The sequence below is a fragment of the Rhinolophus sinicus genome, linkage group LG13 (genome assembly GCF_036562045.2).
Source record: "Rhinolophus sinicus isolate RSC01 linkage group LG13, ASM3656204v1, whole genome shotgun sequence".
Lineage (NCBI taxonomy): Eukaryota > Metazoa > Chordata > Mammalia > Chiroptera > Rhinolophidae > Rhinolophus > Rhinolophus sinicus.
The window spans coordinates 6,440,714-6,458,577 of NC_133762.1; the positions used below are offsets into that span (position 1 = coordinate 6,440,714).

General features: G+C 45.2%; 1 long non-coding RNA gene across 1 annotated transcript in view; it reads left to right on the forward strand.

The window, feature by feature from the left end:
• Nucleotides 1-9,009: 9,009 nt before the first annotated feature.
• LOC141568260 (uncharacterized) overlaps nt 9,010-17,864 on the forward strand; it is a 62,590-nt gene continuing 53,735 nt past the window's right edge. Inside the window, exon 1 of the long non-coding RNA XR_012491356.1 lies at nt 9,010-9,141. This is a non-coding gene — a long non-coding RNA (uncharacterized LOC141568260). The remainder of the gene's footprint in view (nt 9,142-17,864) is intronic.

The window sequence follows — 17,864 nt, forward strand, 5'->3', positions numbered from 1 at the left end:
CAGATTGTTCTTTTGGGGTATCAGCTCGCTCTTGTGGGAGTTGTCTCACAACCACTTCGCTTGCTTCTTTAATGTTTTCATACGGATACATTGTTTTAAGTGATTAAATTCATTGATTAACTCTTTTCTCTCGTCCAGCGCACAACGTATCACAAGAATATGTCCAGCTTTTGAATAAAAAGTATGTGACCTGAAGCATTAAAAAAAAAAGTGAACACGTGGTTTGTCTTGGCCAAACGCTTGGTATTGTCGAAAATTACTTTATATTTCTGGGTATAAAAAAAATGTTTTGTGAAAGAATTAGAAACTTTTTTAATATATTCTAGATATTTAAAAAAGTTTGTAAAAGGATAAAATTTTAATCCTTACAGACCTAAGACTCTTTTTTTTCTTTTTAAAGGAGGGCGCAGCTCACAGTGGCCCATGCGGGGATTGAACCGGCAACCTTGGGTGTTATTAGCACCACGCTCTAACCAATTGAACTAAATCTCGGTGGAATATTGTTTCGCGTTAAAAACATTTTTACTCAAGATCAAATGCTGTCGTGTGCAGCGCAACACGGGCAGTGAGGGTGCGAGAAGGGGTGGCTTGGGTTAAGTTTTTAAGAAAGAAACAGAGACTTAATACAGTTAAATCTCTCCGAAGGCCAGGGGTCTCTCAGTCTCAGAGGACTGGAGCCCAGAATAAGGCCGACTGAAGGTTTTTATTGATAGGTATACAAATACATGAAAGTAACATTGTTTCTTACACGGTCTGTGAGACTCATACATCATAGCAGAATAGTGTTTATTCCGATCACCCTTTGTCTGTAAACAGCCGAAGCACAAGATCCCATGATGTCTTACCTAAGGTATATACCTTTTCAGGGTCAAGTCTCTCATATTGTAACAGCTCCGTTGAGATAAGTGGAGAGAACTGACCTTTATTGTTCTCATGACTTCTCTCACAAACAGGTGCCAGGGAAAAGCCAGAGCCAGCAATGACTTTTCCCAGGCAGGGGGAAGGGGAGGCAAGGTTCCTTCCCATATTTTTCTAAGGCAGCTCATTGGGGGTCCCCACTCAGTTCTGCCTGGCTTAGGTTGTATCTCCCGTGAGATATCTTACCCATCTTTGGCTGCAAACCATCTTTTGGGGACCAGACAGAGAGACATAAGGTGTAAACACAAAGATGGAACAGAGTCCCAGAAAGGCACAGTCTCACAGACTCTTCTTTCCTTAAGGAAAGACACGGGGGACAGTTGGCTAGGTGGTTGTGTGACTACAAAATGTGATTAACTTCAGTTAAGGGGCTAAAAGTTCAAATTATTCAGAGGAGAGAGAAATAGTCACAGGTTCTTTTTTTGCAGAATATTCCATTTCTAAATGCAGGATGACAAATCTCCATTAGTCATATTAATTTACTCCTAAGTAAATTGTAAGTGTTTTTCTCAAGCACGAATATGAGGGTAAGTCTAAGGGGGCCACATGGGGACTGTCACATGTGACCTCCACAACGGAGTCTCCTGAAAGAGAAGTGAATTGTGTCCTCCCGTGACTGTCACTTTGCCCTCTCACTGCAATTTGCTACAAGTATCAGTCATTGCCTTCTTTTTGATTGCTGAATAATACTCCATCGTATGTACTTATGCGCCGTGATTTTCCTCTGTTCACTGAGGAATGGGTATCCGGCTGTTTCTAGATTTGGTGACTATGAATAAATTTGCCAAAACCATTCAAATACAGGTAGTTGCATGGACATAATGCTTTCATATGCTTTTCATACACTCGCGGGGAAATCTCAGGAATGGGGTTGCTGATTGTATGTTTAACTTTTTGAGAAAACAGATTTTTCCACCATCATTACTGGTAGAAAGCCATGATGGTGGGAAAGGCTGTCTCCTATGAAGCTGAATTGCAAACACAGAGTAAATGAAACGTTTGTGCTAGTGCCGTGATCCAGCTCCTTGTCAGCCCTTGGGATTGTCAGGCTTTTTGGTGGTGTTGTAATTTTCGTTATTCTAGTAGATGTGTAGTGGTAGCTCATCACTATGGTTAGCCATAGTTCTGCTCACCGTGTTCTTTTCTTCCCACCGGATGTGGCTAGACTAGAGTCTTTCTTTTATTGCTTCCTTCCTGCATCTAGAAGCTACTTCTTTCATTCTTTGAGGGGAGGTCTGCCGGAGACAAGTCCTTTCATCTGAGAATGCCTTGATTTCCCCTTCATTCCTGAAGAAGACTTTTACTGGATTATAGGCTTTTAGGTTGACGATTCCTTGAGCAATTGAGAAATGCCATTTTCCTCTGGCATCCATGGTTTCTGATGAGGACTATATATCTTGATTTGGATTTATTAGAAATAACTATTTTTATTAAATTGACCTTTTAATGTTAGATATGTGTATATATGTATGTATAGTAAATATACAAACTTATAAATATAGGTATATATGTATGTAAAAAGAGAGGTTGAGAAGTTGATACTTTTAAATGTAGTCAAATCATGGTTTCTTCTTTTGTTCTTATGCTTGGAGACTTATTCCTGGCCTAAGATCAGATGCTCCCGTGTATTTTTCTCTTTTTCCTTTTAAATTTTATAATGATTCATGTATTAGTCTTTTCATTGAATAGTTTAAATAGTTTTTAATTATATAAATAACATAGTTGTGTTTCGACTATAAACAGAAATAATAAGTACAGCTACTAAAGTTTACTGTTATGAAGGCCAGCTCAAAATAATTTTATGAAGTTTGGAATTGACATAATCTTATCCCTATTTCCTTATTTTAACTAAAAAGTTATAGTTGTTTGCCCCCAAATATTTTAATTGACTTATCGAATCTACTCTTTCCATTTAGCTACTGCCAATTCATTTTATTAATAATTGGCAAATTCTTAATTATATTTGTACATAGTAATATCTTTCACAATAATTGGTTATTGTATCATTTAAATCTTTTTGTTTTATACATGACTAATAGCACTCTAACATATGAAATTAAAACACTTTCCAAAAATGGAATATTAAGATATCACAGTGTGTTCAAGAGATATATCTTGTTTCTATTATAAGTGTTACGCTGTATTACATCCACTTATTAGACATGACAGTAATAGCCATTCCAAATGACTGAGCCTTCCAAAGGCCAAGCAAAACCAAATTGTCAACATGGGCAGAATATCAAAACCATGGCCGACGTTTATGCAGCCCTGATGTGTGTGTGTGTGTGTGTGTGTGTGTGTGTGTGTATGTGTGGGTATGTGGCAATAGATAGAGGATAGATATGTTAAAAGACAAGCTGGGCAATCTATCAAAGCTAATAGTGGTTTAATGTTGTCGTTTTCTTCTTTGAACGTCTTGCTTAAACGTTTAATTTGAGCTATTCAAAAGCCAACATCGGGTTCAAAATGACACACTAGAATTCCCAAAAAGTCAAGACTCATTCACAGATGTCTGCTCACCGTTGTTGTTTAACCAGCCACCTTATTGAACCAACCAGGAGAGTCGTGTCTGGCCAGGCCCAGGGCGACCAGGGGCCGCTGGGATGAGTCTATGCTCCCCAGACACAGATGGATTAGCCTGGAAACCAATAGCGTTCACGCTATTACAGCTCTCCACGGTAGGCTAATGGAAACCCATTGTGAAGAAGAAAACGTCATTCTTCAGAAATTTCCTCCCACATTTGTCCACATTTAGTGTTTGGAATATTGATTTTCTCTAATTACTTTCATTAACACAAAGAACAGAGTTTGTAGGTTCACAATAACTATAAACTATATGGCGCAAAATTCCAACTACCCCATTTTGTAAAGTAATGACCGACGTGTACCAAATGCCCCTCTCATTTACTCCTCACAGGAAAACCACATACACTATGAATCAGTAGGTCCATTTAATACATTAGGAAATTGAAGCTATCATTTGCTCTTCATCTCACAATGGTGAGAGAGATAGAAGGCCATCACACTTGACACCCGCTTTCTACTCTACCCTCACGCCCATTGGTCATCTTAGCACCTGTTTTCCTTGGCATCAGGTCTGAACAGCTTCATACAGAGCAGTGAGGGCCCTGGAAGCCAGAGGATTTGCTGGGGTCTCTGCCAGAGCAAAGCTCCGTGTATTTCCCAGGACGCTTGCTCAGTGCATCCCCTGGCTTTCTCCCAGAGCAGGGGGCTGTGGTCCTGGCAGCCAGGCCACCCCACACTCCAACCCGCCTCTGCACGGCACTGGATTTCTGCCACCCTCTCTCCACTTCTGTAATTTCCACTAAATTTAACACCCGGTCATTAATGATGGTGCCACGAGAATGTGATCATATTTCGCTCCCTTTCTGGGATAAGTGCATCTGCCCACCTTAGCCCACATTTTTAACAAGTTGCGGCCTTAGATTAGCGAACCGCACTCTTTTTTCTGACCCTCGCTGCCATGTAAAGCTCCTAGCTTTCTCTATTCTAAAGTTCACTGAAGTATTTTTCTGCTTTCCTGCAGTTTTTAAGTAGATAATAAGTTCCAAAACTCAGCAGCCTTTCGCTGAAAGAAGCTTGTCACGGTGGTTGGTAGCTAATGAAGGCCCCTTTAGTTTATCTTCATCAATTGTCAAATATTTGAGTCGGTGAAGTGGTGTGATGAGGTACAAAGACAGATATTTGAAGGGATTTTAACTCATTTGAGCAATTACATGCTTAACTGCCCTGCGATAATCTGCCCGTCTCAGTCCTTTCTACACAGCACAAGTGGGGAGCGTTAGAATAGCTGGATTTAGAACATAAAGGCTTCTTCTGAATGGAAGAAAGGGCCCAGAGAGATTAATTGCCAGTAACAAACAGCAGGGCTGCTTGCAAGTTATATATCACATAGTTACCTACCAGCAGTGATGGAGACCAGCCCATGGGGAGCAGCGGGGTGGGACAAAACAGGCCTGGCACAGAATCCCGAGTACCACTGACCTCAAATTTACAGGGAGAGAGAGAATTCATTTTTCCTAAAGTACGTACAGACATCCCGTGGATACACACATTCAATCCACCCGTACTATGTATGTATACATTCACACCTGCAATATATCCGTATATTATTGAAAATATATTCATATTACTGAAAAATTTGTCAACAGACCCAGTTTTCAATAATACGAATATATTCTTCCAGGGCCATTCTTCTAATAGTAAACTGAGTCTCCTCACCCGTCATTCTTATACTGTAAAAGTGTCATGTCATCAAGTATTAGAAACAAAAAGAAATGTAACGCCCGCAGGGTCAAAATTATTTTGTAAAAGGTGAACAAGTCAAATGATCTGATTTCAGAAAGCCGTAGTAATGAAAACAGTGTGGTGTTGGTGTGAAGACCGACGTACAGATCAATGGAGCAGAGTAAAACCTTGACATAAAGCAAAGGAAATAATTTCATGAATGAATCCCAGTCATGACAAACATAATTCTGGATTTTTGCTATTGTTGACGCTGTGACTGGTGATTTTCAGCTACCTCTCCTGGATGGTTGTCTGCTATTTTGTTTCTCCAGTAGGAGACCTCTAGAGTGATACCATGTTGATTACGTTCAAAGATTGATGTGTGATGAGATATTCTTCCACTTGTTCCTTCACAAAGTCACTTACTTATTAATGTGCCTAATAGTTCCTAAGCACCTCTGAAGTACATTCAGAGGAGAGAGAGCATGCATAGGAGCTGGGAAGAAATTAAGATTGGTAATTGGCGTGTCCACTGGACAGTTTCTTAAGATGATCTCGCTACCTACCATCTGTCTCCTCAGGAAGGGGCAGGATGAGGGGTGAGTGGATGGCCAGGGGTTGGTTATTTCTAGGGAACAAGGGAAAAGTCTGTATTAGAGGAGAAAGGCCTGTAGTGAGGAACTAAACAGTGTGACAAGGTAGAGAGACCACCATCACTGAGCCAGGAAGTGTATATAATGGAGACAGTCCCAAGGTTTTCATCTAATGGAATGTGATAGCCTTCATTTGGGCGCCGAGGTCACCTCCCAGAGCATGCCTCTGAGGGACACATTTGTGCTTCCCCACTCATGGTCCCTACCAGCCCCTTGGAAGTCACTGTATATGGAGCTAGTTTGCCATCATTCGGGTGACGTTTCCAACTCTGGAACATAAGTGGCCAGCTGGCCCATCCAGACATTGGCCCCTGATTGGATGACTGACATTGCCTAACTAGACACTTGACAGAGGGCATGATGGGTCTTCCGCTGCCCCTACCAGGTCCAAGGGCATAGCCTGAAGCAGCCCAACCCAAGCTCACACATTTGAGAAATGCCCTTTATGGCATTGTGCCCCTTACTATAGCTAAACGTTTTCATATAAAGTGCTTGGTTTCCAAAATCTTTGCATGAGATGGCACTCCCACTTAGCCATACACATTGGCATGAAAAATACGCACCACCAGACCCACTCAACCCAATTTGAGGAACATGGCTTTTGGAAGAAAGAGATGAAAAGTACAGTGTTCGCCCTCAAGTACCTGACAGTCGAGCAGGGATGACAAATGAGGACACGGCAGTAGGGTGTACTGAAAGCCCTCTGGGCTGTGGCCGTCTTTCCCTTTCGATGCTCACGCAGCCATCAGGGGATCCAGTGACCTACCTGCGCACCTGCCAAAGAAGTTGAAAACCAGCTACTGTCTGCGATCCACAGTGACAGTACACCACGTCATTTCAGAAAACTGTGCAGACAGCACTTGGCTTTGAACATCACAGTGCTGCTCAGGGCCACTTCCAGCTGCCACATGCCTCTACCTGCCTCCATCCAGAGCGAGGTTGCCCAGGCCCCGGACTGGCGTGGGCACACAGCGTGCACTGTGCCTCGTCCAGTCACGTGACCAGCCTCCTGGTTCTCCCTTTCCCCATGGGCGCCATTACAGTGCCTTCGATCCAGCCCGGCCCCGTTATTCCTCCACTAAGTGTCATTTCTCAGGACGGACTGTCCTCAGGCCCCCGCCACACTGTTTCAGTTGAAAGGGTCACCTCTAGCTGAATTTCAGGGTGTCCTAGGAGCAGTGCTGAGATTCCCACGCACTCTTTGGAACCCAGCTGCTTGTGTCGGCAGGAACACCACGTACATAGTCTGTGTATCCCGATTGTTCAGATGGTAGCATGCGGTGCCGTGACAGCACAGAGAACCTATGCACTGGTGTGGTGGTGAGCTGCCCTTGTGGTCAGGCGTCTGGTACAGTCCGAGCGCTGAGTATGGATGCAGCACGGCAGACACAACGCCGCCGCCATCCGCAGAACGACACACACCCTCCCTGGCTGGAACCCGATTTTCCTCTGCAGATGCCTCGCTGCTAACCCACAGGCGAGATTTCTTTCACGTCATTAGCACAGCTCGCCCGCCTTGCAGGGAACCTACATTTCAACCACTGTGCAAAGGCTTCTTTCTAAAGGTAACCCTGACACGTTACTCCTCTGCTTACTGTCTTTGAGGTTTGCCCCGGCCCCGCCAGCCCACCCTTCCCTTTCATAAATGTCAAGGACCAAACGCTGTGGTATGACCTGTCATATGAGCCATCGGCCATGTGGGCTCGTGCGCCTCTTGGCTTCTACTTGGGAAGCGTCCACCCCTGGGTTAGCATTTTTCCTGCTACCTGGGAAACACCTGTTGGGTCTTCAAGGCCCAGCTCAGCTGCTGCCTCCTGCTTTGTAGCAGAGCGAGCCCCTCTTCTGTACGCGCTCCTACGGCAGCACAGGCCTGCTGCCCCCGCTGTCCTTCTCCACACACGTGACTCCGAGCCAGCCGGACGTCCTGGCGAGAAAGGGCTGCTCTGTCTCATCTCTCCTCTGGGCCCTGGCAGAGCATGTGGAACGTACTAGGTAGACACTCTGTCACCCTGTTGGGAACTTCGGCTTTTTACATCTGTGAAACACAGGAAGTGCTAGGACTTCCTTCAGGATCAAGGCCAAACTCAAACTCAGCTCGTACAGGAGCCGGGTCAGCCGCAGAAATGCAATGAGTGACTGGCACCGCGACAAACTGAAGTGTTCGTGACTTGCTCTAAGGAAGCAGCCACGAATGAGCTCCAGCGAATCTTGGCTCTGCAGGACTGCCGCACCCCAACCCTTACCCCCCGACCCCCACCCGACCCAAGAGAACTCCAGAAATCCAAACTTTCTGTTTGAATGTTTCTGATTTTTTAAGTGAGAGAAACTAATCTTAAAACTTCCAAAATATTGTGTAGTCCAAAGTGTAACACTTGTGTGATTTCAGCCTCAGCCTTACCTAACCTCGTTTCATCCTGTTCCTGGGTGGGGTGGGAAAACTAAGTCTGCCTTCCCCTCCCCTAAACGTGTGCCTCTGAAGTTCAGAGGAGAGCTTGGAGCCGATTAATTATGAGCGTTAATAGCCTGACACTTTCCAAGTGTTGAGAAGAAGCTATGGCATCAAACGTTACCTAGTCTAAACGTTACCTTTTCTCCACCTAATGCACCCACAAATTGGCACCTCTAAATCTGGAAGTGTAATAAATGTGCTTAGAATTTATAATACTGAATACAGTGGAACAAGGTCAAGCTCTAAGTGTAATATTTCATATGTTTGAGTTCCATCTCTGACACCCCCATTCCCTTGGGACACAACTTTTTAATTATTATTTGTAGATCACCTTTTTCTTAACCCCCTGAGAAGTGCAATTATCACCCTGAAATGCAATGTCTGAGGTATCATTTTCTTCCAAAATGGAAATTTTATATCCAAGGAGAGACCTATGCGTACAATTTATTGCTGCAGGATCCTTGACAGCCAGCCAGAATATGTGTGTCCGGAATGTGAGAACTAATTCATAATTAACAGTGAAACTCGGATTGGTTTATGAAAGAGCAAAACAGACCCAAATTGGTTTGCTCTCTCATAAGATAACTCTTTCCCACTCATCACAATAGTTATTCCTATTGTTGATACCAGTTTCTGCCCTTACTCCCACCTTGGTCCTGGTCATAAAGTGTTAGGATAAGTCGTTTTTATTTCATTAATGTAAGGCACACATTTGTTTTCCATTCCATGTTTTGCAGACTGAATATTATCCAGCAAGCTAGCATATTGGAAGGGGTGACAACAGCCAAGTTTAAATCGAAGCTCAGAACCAACAATGAAGACACTTAGGACTCACTTCCGGTTCCTCTAGAAGAAAGACGTTCAACGCCAGCGGTAAGTGTCTGCATGAACAGCGCGGTCATTTTGAATGGCTGACACTAGGGGAGGGAACAGAGTTAGAAGAGCGTGAGAGGAGAAAAAGAGACTCGGCTAAAACGTTGGTGGCAGAAACCTGGCCAATGGACGTGACTACATATGATGTGTTGTGATCCCTGGGTCTGGCTGACTAGTCTGTGACGGATACACAATGTTACTCTATTTCCACTGAGTTCATTTCTTGAGTAGTCAACTCGAGTTGCCCTTTCCTAGAAACAGATCCTGCCAGACTTGACTCTTGTAAGAGTGGAGCTAGCATCGCAAACATGCCCAGCTGCTGGCTTAGCATCATCTGTTTTCACTGGTGGCTGGGAAAGGGCTCTGCGCTGCAGCTTGGAACTTCCACCATCTAACGGATGCCTGAGTCCCCTTTATGACAGACAGGTCAGCAAAGTGTCTTCAATTCTGTAGTTCTGCACACCCTCAGATGGGGAACCCTTGGAAATAGCTTTCTATTCTGAATCTGTCTGTTTTAAGCTTGCTGGAGCAGTCACCTAAATCCGAGCTGTTGAGGATATACGAAATGAAACGAGTTTCTCATCCATGTGACATCTGTATGACCTATCTCCAGACAGCTGAAGGCAACACTCCCAACCTTCAAAGTCTTTTCAGTTCCTGGTTAAACAACCCCAGTTCCCTCACTTGCTCTGCATACGGTCTGGCTTCTTGACCTTTGTTTGACACAATAACACCACCTGGAAAGTAATACTGGCCAGCCATGAGCCTTGTGCAAGCCATTGCTTATTAGGTAAATTGGGAGATTGTCTCAGGCTGGTTTTCTCTGACCTCACCTCTACCTCTGAAAAAATAGTTTATAATTGTGACTTTTCTTTTACCAAGCCATACTAGTTACACAAATCAGAATATTCTTTGGCATGTTGAGCCTTCATTCACTTACCTCCTATTTATGAGACATCTACTCTGTGCCAGGCATGGTGATACGTTGGCACTGGGGCTATAGCCGATGAGAACATTGTTCCTGCCCTCATGGAGCTGTCATTTTGAGTTAGGTCATTGACCCAAACCAGTTCCCTGGCAGTTGTGGCCTTCATGTCCTAGGAATAATGAAAGACTGGACAGAGGAGTTGTTCCTTCAGAAAAGCTGTGCCCCCCACCCCAGCCTGCTGGTGCCAGCGTGCCCTCCATCACTGGTGTATGCTGCTCGGTTGCCCTATACAATGCAGATAAAGTAGAAGACCATCCACCACCCTTTTTTAGAGTCAAGAAGTGAAGTGGGGAGTTGACAAAAGAGTGTCCTGGCTGTGACGGAGTGGGCCAAGCCACTGGGGAGTGAGACCCCTCCCTCAGAATGTCATTGCCCCTTACAGGACCTCTGTGTGGCCTTCTCATTTTGTAACGCAGCTGTTTGTTTTCATATCTGACTCCCGTTACACCCTAAGACTCGTTTTTGTAGGATTTTTTTAATGGCATTTTTTAAATTAAAGTTTATTGGGGTAACAATTGGTGGTAAAGCTACGTAGGTTTCAGGTGTACAATTCTGTAATACATCATCTATGTATCACATTGTGTGTTCACCACCCAGAGTCAGTTCTCCTTCCATCACCATATATTTGATCCCTTTTACCCTCATCTACCTCCCCAACCCCCCTTACCCTCTGGTAACCACTAAACTATTGTCTGTGTCTTACGAGTTTTTGGTTCTTCATTTGTTTGTCTTGTTCCTTTGTTGTTTTCAGGTTTATATCCCACATATTTCATTGACATGCGGCCTAGAAAACCCTAAGACTCTTGAGGGGAATGGCTGTGTTGCTTTCATCCATATCCAGCCAGAGTATGGCACCCAGTAGACAGTCACGCAATATTTGTTGGATACGTACCCTAACTCTCATCTCACTCTGTGGTTTGTTGGCCGAGATCATTCATTGTGCCAAGTATCACTTCCTGTTGCCATTGTGAGAATTCTGGGGAGATACTTTGCGTGTGGGGAAGGAAGTGCTGGGAATCAGGGTTTGCTCTCTGTCTTCTTCATTATGTCATTTCTCTAGTTGTAATTACTTTATGATTCTTAAACATTGTTTTAGATTAAGAATTTGAAGAACTCCTAATATGCAATCATTTCAAAGTCATCATCGACAGAGCCTCTTTGATTGTTTTATTTTTTTTTTACAAAAGCACAAAATGCAAAGGTAGAAATAACATATTGAAAAGATATCATGTAGTTTTTAAGTACTTGATGGAGTCACTTAATGGGTTGCACTCTTATTTACATTTTAAATGAACTTTAAAAAATCAATCATGCAAGGTAGCCTTCTGGTGCATACATTTGTGAATGTACAACGCATTTATGTGGCACATTAAATAAAAAACGATAAAGCGGTTCGCTTCATATACCGACAACTCCTATTGATATAATTGGTTCAATGAAGTTGTCAAAATTTACCAAGAAAAAACAAATGACCTCTACATTTATCATCACTAAAGGTTCCCACTAATTAGCATCTGGAGATATCATGTTATAGATGCTTCTTTAAAAGCTATCAGCTCTCCAACTCTGCGTAGTGACACGGTATCTGTCAAAGTCTCACGGTGCCTGCAGTTCTGACAAAGGCACTCCAAAGAACTGGCACGTACACCAGATTTGCATTTTTGCATCTCATTATGACATACTTGCATACCAACACAGCAATTCTTCCTGACTATCTCAAAACACATTATCAGCAACGTCGGAAGTAAATGCTTAAATGTCAGCTATTGACAAGCAAGAAACGGTGACCTTTGAAGGGTCTCATTTTTCTGCGACGCTTCCCTGCTAGGATTCATTTCTTAACTTTCTGTCTGTGTTTGATAACAGAGAGTTGTGGTTGTGTGACACAAACTAGAAGGGAATGAAAAAATTGCACAGCTGCAACCGATGTATCGTTCCTGCAAGCAGCTATCTGGGGTCGGTTGAGTATTTGCCATGACAATTCTGAAAACCACCAAAACTTGAAAGAGAGTAGACAAGACCATGTTTATAATGGAATTTGTACAAAATTGCACCGTGCGTCCACATTAACAACTAAAATGAGTTTTTCTGTGATTAACGTTAAGACAAAGGATCCAATGACCTTTCTCCTCCCAGCAGGCAACCCATTTTACACATTGTCACAAGTAGGGTGTCAGTGTTCGATGAGTACCAACAGCTAATAAAAAACTAGACAGAGCCATTTACACCCTCTCTTCCACCATCTCGTCTCACTAGTGAATGGCCTTGGTCACATGGACCTCGTGTGACTATTGTAGGCTTTCATCCCATTATCAGCCATGTTTGGAGCTCGCTCCGCTTGCACAGCAATTTGGTACACATTTTTCTAAAAGCACTAACCAGTTGTAACTCCCATTGAAATGCCATAGAAATGGCTGCCAATGTCCAGAAAATGCTAATCAATTTTGAAAATCTACTTCATGGCTTGCATCCCAGATTTTCCACCCAATCCACGTCAAATAGAAATGATAGAAAATCATGTTAACATGTTCAGCGCTTGTTTGCTTGTTGTAGCTGAGACATTGGTCATGCTTCAATGGCAGACTAACCGTGTGTTTGGAAGCTTGGAAACACGTCCCGTTTACACCGCTCTGGGTGCATGTGTGGCAGCAACTGAAGTGACTGTAACACTTTGCGTTCCAAGACTGGGGTTTCCGTATGACTCCTTTCCCCTGTGTTGCTTTTGAAGAGCATAAGGGATTTTTTTTCCTTAGGTGGGGAAGTACATATTTTTAATGCTTCTCATTCTCTGAAGAACATCCCCTAGTGACAAAGCTGCTTTGATAGGCATGACACATAAATTTATATTTCAGACCCAGTGAGTACATCTAGATATCATGAAGGAAGGGGGAATGTTGACTACACAAAGCCATATAAATAAGTCTCTCCCTGCAGCAAGCAAACAAAAGATCGCTCTCAGAATTTTGAGTTGGAAGGGACCTCAGAAACCAGCTCGTGTAACCTCCCCATCAAGAGAATGACCTTGAAGGACCTCCCAGAAAGACAGTTCTTCCCAGGAGAAGAATTCCACTCTTCCCTGAGAAGGGAAATTTCACCAAGAAGCCGGTCTGTTGGTTCCAAAACTCATTCTAAATCTGGCTCGGAGGTGCCTCGTTAGCACAGTAGGTAGCATGTCAGTCTCGTAAATCTGGCTGGGAACCTTCTCCTTGACCCTCTCCGGATTGGTGCCAGGCTGCTCTGAAGGGGCCATAACCCTGTGACCCTTAGCCTCCTTGGCCCCTGTGGCCTCTCATTCAGTCTGTCACCTCTGCTGTGATGTGACTCCCACTTCCCCCTGGTCATTCCTTCATTGGTCAGGAGCCCTTTGGAAACACCCAGAATAGCCCCCAGGACTGGACCCGATAACCCCAGCGGGACCGTTGATTCTGGGCGTCTGGCTCTTACAGTTCCAGGAACACAGTCTGAAAACACTTGCGCACATTTAGGGGTGAGAATACCCTGCTTGGTGCTTACGAAGTTTCTAATCTGTCTTACCCTTTCGACTCAAATCAGTCTGAGTCACTATTTTTATGTCCTTCATATATATATATATATATATATATATATATATATATATATATATATATATATATTTTTTTTTTTTTTTTTTTTTTTTTTATAAAGCCAAAGAGTCTACAATCTTAAGAGGTCCTTGGAGGCAAAGGAAGGACTGTTGTCGCGGCATGTCTTATCGTCTTAGCAGCGAGAGCACGATGTAACCATGATTAACCACTTACCGAATCGCTGAGGCTGCGGCTATCTGCGGCCCTGTGTATGGTTTTTCTCACTTAGTCTTCCCACAAGCCTGTGAAGGAGGATGGTTATTATCCCCGCTGCCCAGTGAGGACAATGAGATCGGAGAGGTTACGGAGCTTGCCTGGAACCACAGAACTAGTAAACGGTGAGTCCGGACTCCCGTTCTGACATTAGCACTGCAAGAAGTGGCCTCCCTCATGGCAGCTCAGAACCTGCGTGTGACCCGAAGCCCCAAAAGATTTCTCTTTGGTGATACGGACGTTTACTTACTGAACGAGGAGAAGAGTCTAGGGCTCAGGGTGAGGGCAGCATGGGGACCCCAGAGGACCGGCACCGACTACGTGGTCCTCCATTCTGCAGGGGCACCGATGGAGAAGCGAGAGGCATGCGGCTGAGTCAGGAAGGAGCCTTCTGCTCTTGTGGGAGACGACACTTGACGTGCCTGTGCCGGGTTCCTTTGCATATGACAGGGCTGGCAGTCGTGAGCCAGGAGCATAGCATTGTTCCCCAAACTTGGACTCCTCAGTGAGAAACACTGGCGGGGGAGCCCTGCCTCCCACAACCCAGCGCTGCCCCTGTCACCATGCAGTCCCCCACCCAGAGCGTGCTGGGCGCATCCAGTGAACACCAAGGCCTGGGGGACTTCAGAGTTTTGTGCGATCGTATGCTCACTTCTAGGATGTAGTCTAGAATTCCACTGTGTGGGGTTGTATTCTTTGAGGTACAAAAGGATGGCCGGCAGGTAAAAATAGCAGGCCTGAAAAGAAGCGTGGCATTGAGTTCCTTCTAATATGCTGCTGGGGGTGGGAACTGAACTTCATCTCCTAGACATTAATTAAAGCAGAAATGCAGGGAAATGTCAGTCCTCTGGCTGCAAGGGCCCTTTGCAGGGGGACACTGGGAAAGGAGCTCTGGTATTTCATTGCTGTCACCAGGCTCATAACAGGGGCAGCAAGATTCCGGGGGCCTCAGAAACTGCCCTGTCTCCCAATCACGAGCCTTTGAGCCAAAGAGGGGTGGGCCCTGGGCCCGCAGCCCGGCAGCTGTATCCATGGGAATTCCCCACCGACAGGGCAGAGAAAAAACACGGTGCAATTAAGGGTCCTGCAGTCAGCCGTGTACAGATGCTGACACCCCGGCACTGCTCCCCGGGCTGCCTCTCACCCACCCACACCCTTGGCACAAACAACAACACTGTGCTCGCCTGTTTTAATGAATTATCAATTGATGAGCTTTACAGAGGGAGGGGCAAGGAGATGGGGGCTTTAAAGTAGGAGGAAAGAGAAGAAAAGGGAAAAGGTTAGCCAGAGCAAGGCAACCTACTCTTCCTAAATTGAGTAGGCCTTGACTTCTCCAGAAAAGCACACCTGGAGGAGGACGGCATGCAAACTTCTGAAGCTAAGGAAACGAGTTCAAATCAGTAATTCTGGAAAAGCACTAAGGTTTGAGGGCAAATTCTGTCTAGACCTGGAGCCCATGGCTGGCCGCGTCTGAAAGCAGTGGGAGATACAGAATAAACCTGTCTGCCCATTTGGGGGCTTTCATTACAGAAGACATAACATGTGTCCCCCCGTTTTGTGCCAGAGCTGAGGGTGTAAAAGCACAGCTGAGAGAGAAATGACGTGAAATGTGTTTCTGTGAATGTCTTCCTGCCTGGACACATGCAACCTACTCGACAGTAATTCAGAAAAATACTTTTATGGGACTCTGCCCACCTTGAGTGCTTTCATGGGCTTACACAAGATGTGACATGGTGTCACGTGACCCACACTGCAAATCTGGGATATAGTGTTACTGCAAGTCTCCATCTGACAGATGAGAAAGCTGGGGGTCATCAGACCCCATCCCGTATGTAAGACCACTCCACTTGTATGTAGCAGAGCTGGACTTGGAGCCCACACTTTCCTGTTCTCTCTCCTAAGGGTCCTCATCCCTTCAGATCTTTCACACTCAAGGTCAAGACTTTAATTCAGTCAGTCATGCCTGTGACCCAACGTTTCCAGAACTCCTACGAGGCTACTTCTGGCCTCGCATTTTTCACGCAGTCCATACGTATGTTTCATTTAAGAAACATTAATACATAGGAGCAATTGTGGGAGGCCTGAGGCTTATACATTCTGGGGAAAACTTTGTAAGTAAGAGAACACAGCAATATAATTATTGGCATCTCACAAGTAGTTAAAGGCATTTGTCAGTTCAGCGGCCAAATATTTATATTTGAAGATCTACCCTGGGCTAAACATTTTTCTAGGCACTGAGGGTGCAGCAGTAAACAAAATAGACGGAAAGCGCTGCTCTCGGGAATTTATGTTAGACTCGGGGGAGACAGGCGGTAAACAATAAGATAAGTAAAACATATGCGATGTCAGATGGTGCTAAGTGCTGTGGGAATGAAATCAGCAGCAGAGGGTGATCGGGAGGATGATCAGAATGGTGTGGGAGCAGGAGAGAGAGAGACTGGAACGTGCTTTTAAGGAGGCTGATCAAAGATGCATCATGGAGGAGGTCTGAGGATGGACCTGAAGGAGATGAGGGACCGGCCATGTCTGAGGTTAGACCTGGAGGAGATGAGGGACCGGCCGTGTCTGAGGTTAGACCTGGAGGAGATGAGGGACCGGCCGTGTCTGAGGTTAGACCTGAAGGAGATGAGGGACCGGCCGTGTCTGAGGTTAGACCTGGAGGAGATGAGGGACCGGCCGTGTTTCCTTCCAGGGAAAGAGGATTGTACCCGAAAGGAACAGCGAGAGGCACGGTTGAGGAACTGTAAGGAACAAGGTGACAGAGCTGAGTGAGCAAGGAGATAAAGGGCAGGTGAGATGAGGGTAGGGTGGAGGTTGACAGGTGACAGGTGAGCATTCAGATTTGGTGCCCAATGGAAAAACTTTGAGGGAACCGTTGACGCGTGTTAAGCAAAGGAGTGGCATATTCTGTAACGTGGTGTGATCCCTCCAGAAGTTGTGCTAAGAAGAAACTGTAGAAGGTGAGGGTAGAAATTACCGCAATTGTGTAGACCAATGGTGGGACTTCAACTAATCTGGTAGCTGTAACAGTGATGTCTCAGACAGTTCGGGCTGCTATAATGAAATACCACGGAATGGGGGGGCTCATAAACAACACTCATTTATTTCTCACTGTCCTGCAGATGAAGTCCGAGGTTGTGGTCCTGGCAGATGTGGTGTCCAATGAGAACACTCTTCCTGACCCATAGACAGAGCTCTCTGACGTCTCTTGTAAAGGGCACTAATCCCGCATATGAGGGATCCACCCTCATGACCTCATGACATCCCCAAGGCTCCCCCCGCCGAAACACCATCACCTTGGCAGTTAGGGTTTCAACATAGGAATTTGGGGAGGTGGGGACGTAAACATCAGTCTCTGATGGACGGTAAGGCGGGATCAGATGGATTCCCAAACAAGAGTGTGAGAGCAAGAAGGAATCACGGAAGAACCCCCAGGCTCTGGGCCCAGGCAGCAGGAAGAAGAGGGTCACCAGTAACTAAGATGGAGAAGACAGTGGGGCAGGAGCAAGTTTGGAAGTGGAAGAGCAAGGAGTTCACTTTCGGACATGACAAGTGTGCGCGGTCTCTTAGACACCACGTGACCACATGGGGATGCTGACGGCGCAGCCGCAGACGAATCTGAGGCTGCAGGAGCCGCGAGTGTCCGGAGGAAGCGCCCGGGGAGCAGGGACAAACCGTCGGTCCTGGCCTGTCCGGCAGATTGAGAACGCGTCTGGTACGCTCTCCAGGCATCTGCTAGCTTACGTTTTTCTTCGACAACTTGGAGGTTTGGCCAGGACCCACTGATCACAGTATGACCCTGTTCGGAAACTGTCTGCAGTCCTGCTGAAATGTGTGACGTGCTGAGCTGGAGACGTCATGTTTCATTTTATTACCTGGAGGTTCGAGATTCTTTGCTATTCACACATTATCGTTTTCTC